At 36.8% G+C, this 7994-nt stretch overlaps 1 long non-coding RNA gene across 1 annotated transcript; it reads left to right on the forward strand.

The window, feature by feature from the left end:
- Window positions 1–1487: 1487 nt before the first annotated feature.
- LOC109201089 (uncharacterized) lies at window positions 1488–2376 on the forward strand. Its single transcript, XR_002061085.2, has 3 exons — window positions 1488–1654; window positions 1744–2016; window positions 2103–2376. It is a non-coding gene; the product is annotated as an uncharacterized LOC109201089 (long non-coding RNA).
- Window positions 2377–7994: the final 5618 nt, after the last annotated feature.

Here is a 7994-nt window from a genome sequence, read left to right on the forward strand (position 1 = left end):
TTTTATTTGCGACATGTGACCACTGATGATTGAATGATGTGAATCTTTCTTACAGTGCTGAATATTACCCTCTGCTGTGGAGACGCTCAAGGTAACTGAACAGCTTTCTTCCTTTTTTATTTTTCTATGGATTTATGTGTAAATAACATTTTTTTTCTTCATTTTTACACATTATTTTCTGTTGTAAATACATTAATAATTGCCTGTAAAGTGAGAAATCTTCCTCTTCATGAAAGCAAAACCTGATCTGAACTTTTTCTGTGTATTTATTGAAATTTAGATGCTGAGCTGAGCCTTAAACCAAACGTGTCCCATTTATTTGCTGGAGAGTCTGTAACCTTCATCTGTGACATGAGAGAGGGAAATGCCACTGACTGGCTTTACAAATTCAACTGGAATGATCAAGAAATGGTCCAATTCAATAAAAGTAGCTCCTACTCACTTTACCTGACAGCAGAGCTGAGTGGGAATTATCAATGTATTGGTCGCCGCAATGGCTCAACAAATTTTACAAAACAGAGTAATAACCTGACTCTGTCCATATCAGGTAAGCTACTGTATCATATTTATTAGAGTTTCAATTAATGTTATTCCAAAGTTTCTGTTTTGTATTTTTCTTTTATTCTTGTTGATGTAATGATCTCTGCACAGCAGGGCGTGGAGAGTAACAATAAGCAGAAATTTCCTGCTAAGTTAAAAACTCAGAGTCGACCTGTGAAGGCTGAAAATGTAGCAGGAAGTAAATATATAAAGTAAGATGATGCTTTTAGCTGAGTGTTGTGACAACTGGTGAAGGTGACACCAAATTAGGAAGCAGTGTGAACTTTAGCGCATGACATACAGTGAAGTGTATGTTATATATAGTGTGATATGATTGAAGTGAGAAGAATTGGTCACATGAGATGCTGCCTTCATGAATTACTTCACAGCCTTTTATTCTACATATTATGAGAAATTGTTAACGTTGAGTTTTTCCCAGAAAAAAATGCATGAATAACAAAAACAACATATTCTAAATCAAACAGCACTCAGACCCACGGCGACTATAACAGCAGACAAGACAACTATTCCAGTGGGGGGCTCGGTGACACTGACCTGCTCTGTTCAGGGCTCTGCTGGCTGGACTTTTGATTGGTTCAGACAAATCCCAGATTCTCATGAAGTAGCAAATAATACGAACACTTCAAAACTGCAAAACTTTATTCGTGTCTCAGACGAAGGCATCTATCGGTGCAGAGGAAGAAGAGGAAACCAGTTTTCTTCACAAACCTCAGCAAAGTGTATCACATTCAGAAAACATGTGAGTTTAATAACTTTTGTAAGAAATAAAGAACAAACATTTATGATGACCAAACTTTTTCTGTATTAATTCATGTTTGGTATGAAAAGTGTCCAACAGGGCCTTTGTGACTCTGCAACAGAACTGGACTCAGATATTCAGCGGTGAGATGATCACCATCAATGTGAGATCCAAGGAGGAGAAACACTGAGTGGCAGTATGAATGGAGAACAACAAGCTCAAAAACACCTCCCACACACAGTGAATACAACATCAGCAGGGCTTCATTTTCCTACAACGGGCAATATTGGTGTAAGGGTAGAAGAGACGTGTTCTTCTCAACAGCTTGGAGTGATGCTTTTACACTAAAAGTCTGTAAGTAAAATCATCTTTGAGTTATTTTATCTACTCTTTTTCATCTGTCCAACTATAGAAAAACATCTTTATTTTACTCTAACAAACAGCAAACAAACCCAGACCCACAATTACTGCTGATAGGAGAACAATACCAGCTGGAGGCAATGCAACACTCAGCTGCTCTGTGGGGAGCTACAATGAGTGGAAATACTCCTGGTTCAGACGTGCCTCAGTCTTTTCAGAAATTCAGGTGATTAGAAACAAAGAACCAGATCAAATGATCACTGTCACACAGGGAGGCATCTACTACTGCAAGGGAGGGAGAGGAAACCCCGTTTTCTTCACAGAGGACAGTGATCCAATCACTATTGAAAAAAGAGGTGAGTTTAAGAGTTTTAATTTGGATTAACATGGGATGCAGAAATATTTAAAACTGGACCAATTAGATTTTTGTTTTTGTAAACAGTTTCCAACAAAGCAGTTGTGTCCCTGGAGCCCAGCTGGCCTCTGATATTCAGTGGCGAGAAGATCACTGTTAGATGTCAGATTTATTTAGGTAGACGCACTGAGTGGGAGTATGAGTGGAGCAAACCCGACTCAAGCACAGTTCTGGCAAATAATGCATCCATCAATCTTAATGCATCTGTGATCAGCAGTGGAAGCTACAGGTGTATGGGTAAAAACAAACAGGAGCTGTACTCTGTGACAGAGTGGAGTGATGTCATCACACTGACAGTCTCTGGTAAGAAAGTTTAGTTTTGTTATGTCTATATAAACACAAGGGTAACATTGTATAATAACTACATAGTGTGAGGCATTAGTGATTTGTTGGTGCACCATTGATTATTCATAAAACCGTATGGAATACTATACATTGTAATTTATAAACAGATAAAATTGTGTTCTTCATCAATAAGGTCATAGCATGTTTTCTTCATTCTTTATAAATGACCATTTCTAAATTAAGCACTCCATCAAGTATAAAACACTTAGTTAAAAATAATGGTTGTAGTATCATGTAGAAAATGTAAGCAAAAAAAAAGTATTCAGATGCACGTTTGCAGGTAAGGATTAAATTTTTATCAACTACTAACTTTCTGAAGTGATAGTGGTTCCTCATAAGGTATTCTCAAATGACAAGTTAGATCTGAATTGATACAGAACATACAAATATTCACTGCAACATTGAAATGCAACCCAACAAAGTTAGACAGAATATGCAAATCTACAACCTAGAAATGTTGAGATGCTGTGAAAAAGGCAAATGTAAACCAAATGGAATGAAAAAAGATGATGATGCAGATGATTAGTAAGGCTGAAGAGAGGGCAGCAACAAAGCGGATGAAGAGTACAAAGGCGACTGGTCCTGATGATACACTAGTGGAGGTATGGAGATGTCTAGAAGAGAGGGCAGTGGGCCTTTTAATCATATTGTTTAACACAAGTCTGAGGAATGGAAAAATGTATTGGCGCAGATTTTCAAGATCAAGGGTGAAATGTAGATCTGTAGTAACAGTGATTAGACTGATGAGCCATAACATGAAAATACAGGAAACAGTTGTTGAAGCCAAGTTAAGAAGAACAGTGATGATCAGTGAGCAAGCAGGATGGAGTCATGCCTAGAAAGAGCAGTGCAGATGTGATATTTGCTTTGAGAGTGCTGCTGAAGAAGTACAAACAAAGTGAGAATTAACTGCAATTTAATTTAATATAAATTTAATTCAATATAAATTTGAACAATATTGGGAGATTAAAGTAATATAACCACACAATTAAAAAGGACTTTTTGGAATTATCTGCAACATGTAATTCTTAAAAACAATGCAATTTCTTCAGAGCAGTACATTGGGGCAGCCCCATATTTAATCATACTTAAAATGGCTACAATGACACATACATGTATCATATCAGGTGTATGTGATTAGAACATTGTGACTCTACGTTTGTAAGGTAGTGTTACTTACTTAAACCCTTAGACATTTAGTTTGGTGTGCTCCTGACAGAGATGGGCAACGCGTTACTGTAATCTGATTACTTTTTCAAGTAACGAGTAATGTAAGGGATTACTATTGCAAAAACGGTAATTAGATTACTGTTACTTTCACGTAGGAACGCTGCGTTACTGCGTTACTAAAACGTGATTTTTTGCGAGAACGTCTCATAACAGTGACGTAAGCGAGTGCGACGTTCATGACAACAGCTGTCTGCAGATCATAATATATCGAGTGCGGGACAGAGTATAGCATGCAGCGTTCAAAGCGTGTAAGTACTGACCTTATTTTGAGTTTGATTCCATAAAAAGTGACAAAACATTAGTGTCCGTTGTGCATGGGAAGAAAACTTCTTTTTACAGCGAAAAAACCCCTAAACTTCCAAGCAAGCAGCGAGTGTACTACGACGTAATGTGAAATTCACAGAGAAACTCGCGGATTCTTCCACTGACCGCTGCAGCACACCTGCACCAGGGTAAACCTCCGCCTACCCCAGTCCTGCTTTACAGGTGAAAATAGAGCAACAGGACCGCTAGTCTTTGATTTTATTTATTTTCTGCTGTGTTTTACTTGCATCTATTTGAAGAGTGAGTGTAAACACAAAAATATTTTATTTTATGTGTGGAATGTGCAGAAATAGATTTAAATGTTAAACAATTTCTTCCAGTCAGAGAATGTTGCATATAATTAAGTTTTTGCTTGATGCATAAAGTTAAAAGATTAAAACTAATAAACAAGTTTTAAAAGAGACTTTTCCATTTGATTACATTTTGTATGATGATTATGCAGAAAAGTAGATTGGGCTGAAGATTATCGCTTTATCACCTATTCAGGTTGTAATTGTGTTTTAAAAGTACTAAGTACTAAGTAATTATTACTTTTGAAAATAAGTAATCAGTAAAGTAACGGTATTACTTTTTGGGGAAGTAATCAGTAATTAGTAACTGATTACTTTTTTCAGTAACTTGACCAACACTGGCTCCTGACGCTGAGTGACAGTGAGCACATGATATCTAACGATATATGTTTTTGTTGTTTATCACCTGCTGTTAAATGTCTTTATTTCCAAATAAATAATAAAAATTAGACATCAATTGTCAACTTCTAATTAGAATGAATTTCATGTGGTGTCCTAATTTTTCATAACAGTACATTTGTACCACCAGATGAGTGCAAGCATGAACTGAGTTTGATCAGATATATAACTACAATGTTAATATTTCATATGTGATGCAGTCATACTTACTGCAGACTACATAAGATATACTATGTATCTTTTCATTTAGAATTATTTGTAAAACTGTAATTGTCTCTAAAGCAAAGGAGCAGTAATCGATTTACTGTAATTTTATTATACTTTTTTTTCCTAAATTAACAGGAACAGACAAAGGCCAGCATCAGTGCTGACAGTAGAGTCCTTCCAGAAGGTGATACAGTCACCCTGACCTGCTCTGTGACACCATCTACTCCTGGTTGGAGTTACTACTGGTACAGAGGCAAGAACCTCAGAACCACTGACGATGGCAGAAGTTGTTCTCCACTCTGATGGACAATCGGTGTATCACAGGAAGGAGATATTGGTGCGAGGACGACGAGGCAACCAGTTTACTACACAGACTACATGATGTGATCAGTATTAAAAAACTGGTGATCATGGTAATGTTTCTTTTTTTAATTGATGGAAGATGTTAAAAGTCATTTAGTTAGTTATTTTTGTTGTTTTTTATTATCTGTTTAACGTTAGAAACAGGCCTGCTGTGACTCTGCATCCAACTGGCTGAGGTATACAGCAGAGAGACAATCACTTTGAAATGTGAGATCCAGGAGAAGACACTGAGTGGATTATGAGTGGCAACAGCAGCTCACATCAACCTCCAAACCAAATGAATACAAGATTAACTCTGTTTCATCACACCATGGGCACTATGTGTAAGGGCAGGATGAGAAGTGCACAACAGATTCAACAATGTGGAGTGCATCCTTTCAACTAAAGATAGTTTATAGTGAGTGATTATAATTTAATGGGAATTTTATGCTTGCATTATTACAGGTGAAAGACAATCTGTCGTTAAGGATCTTATTCTGATCTGATCTCACTCTGAAATTAATTTCCCAACAGACAAAGAATAAATATTTGTGAGTCAGCATTTAGTGACATTGAATTCAGAGTTAAGAGACGAACATTGAGAGAATCTTTGTTGAACAGATAAACCCCGTCCTGTCCTCACTGTTCTCCATCATGGCTGAGTCCTGGAGCTCAGTAACTCTGAACTGTGAGGTTGAACATCCGTCTGCAGGATGGAGTTCTACTGGTATAAAGCTGTTCCTGATCTATCAGAAATCCTCCAGTTATGAGCTGCTACTGATGGCAGTGGACTGCACAGGACTCCTACATCATTCATGGACAGACACACACAGCAGGATATGTGTGCAGAGCTGGAAGAGGAGACCAGAGTATCACACTGATCACAGTCAACCAAAGTTTGTCTGGTCTGCAGGTCAGTATTTTATCTCCTATTCAAAGAAAAAAAAAAAATGTTATTATTGCATTCACAACTTCACTATATCTATCAGAAAAAATGACAGTTCTTGTTTTTCTACAGATTTAATCAGCAGCCTCTCTCACAGTCAGTCCTAACAGTGTGCAGCACTTCATCTTTGATTCAGTATCTCTGAATTGTTCTGGAAACTCTTCTCAGTGGAGAGTGATGATATTTCTCAGGATGGATCCTGAGAAAACTCCGGGAATGTGGAAACTGGGGGACAGAGACCGAATCCACATGCAACATATATCTTCTCGGTACTACTGGTACCAAGATCCTGTGTACTGGTGTGAGTCTGAATCAGGACAGTTCAGCAATGGAATCAACATCACTGCACATTGTAGGTCTTACATTCCTAATTTTAAGAAGTTTGGACACTGTGTAAAATATAAATAAAGAAAGAAAACATATCTACGTTTAAGCTTTTAACCCTCTCGAGGCAGGCGTTGCCGATTTGCAACAGTTAAAACACTAACAACCTGATTACCACATACATATTTTATGAGTTTTTTACTTAGAAGTACCACTGCAGCTTGGTTGTGCATTAGCAACAAAAACTTAATTTGAGCCTGAGAGGGTTATAATGAAAAGTGTATAATTGCAAGAAATAAATAATTTTGATGTGTGGCAGCAACACATCACAAAAAAGGGACAGGCCACGTTTACCACTGTGTACACTGAAAAAAAACCAACTTAATGAATTATTTCAATTGGTAACACCTAATTTAATTAAGTTCTTTGAAATGAAGTAATACATAGAGTAACACAACTGATTTATCTAATGTATTAACTTCATTTCAAAGAACTTAATTAAATTAGGTGTTACCAATTGAAATATCAATTAGTTGGTTCACCTATTTCTTTTACAGTAGCATCCCCACTCTTTAACAACAGTCATAAACATCTGGGGACTGTAGAAACCAGCTGCTGGACTTTGGAGAGCAATATTATCCCATAGTTTTCTGAAGAGGATTATATCTGCTCAACAATCCTGGTCTTCTTTGTCATGTTTTTATTTTGTGATACACAAATTGTTTTCAAATGTGAAAGACTGGGACTCCAGGCAGCCCAGTTCAGCTTCTGTACTCTTCAAATATGTAAGGCCTTTCATGAAAAGTCATCTGAGAGAGCATATTTGCTCTAAAACTCTGTATACTTTTCAACATTAATGGTGCTTTTCAGATGAGCCAAGCAACTCATATTCCATAGTCACTAAAGCACCTTAAACCATCAGAGATCCAAACTTTAGAACTGAGTCCTAAATAACAACGTGGAGGTCCTTCTATCTTTAGTCCAGTGGATGTGGCATTTATGTGTTTAAAAAGAATTTCAAATTTGTATTAATCTGAACAAGAAAACAATTTTCCGCTTATCTCGGTTTCATTCAAATGAATTTTGGCCGAAACAAGACACTGAATGATGTTCCACATGGCCTCTTCTTTGCATGTTAGACCTGTAGCCTGTATTTCTGAATGCACAGTAACCTTGAAACACTGACTAATCTGCAACATAGACGTGCAAACAGTCAACAGAATACTGTATGTACCACATTAGTTTATATTGCATTAGGAAAAAACAATGTATCCTTGCTGCAGTCATCTTATTACAATGTGTATACAGCAGAATAGAACATGTATCTATACAATGTTTGACATGTTCATTATATGTTCATATCTACATTTTAGAAATATATTTTCCACATAACTATGATGATACCAAGAGTTTAGTTTCCATTAAGTGGCACCAACAAGATTAAATTCACAGTACAGCCATTGCACACATTGTGCTCATTTCTGAGTTATTTATTTATTTACAAATAAATCC

The sequence above is a fragment of the Oreochromis niloticus genome, unplaced genomic scaffold, assembly GCF_001858045.2.
Source record: "Oreochromis niloticus isolate F11D_XX unplaced genomic scaffold, O_niloticus_UMD_NMBU tig00001101_pilon, whole genome shotgun sequence".
In the NCBI taxonomy this organism is placed as follows: Eukaryota; Metazoa; Chordata; class Actinopteri; order Cichliformes; family Cichlidae; genus Oreochromis; species Oreochromis niloticus.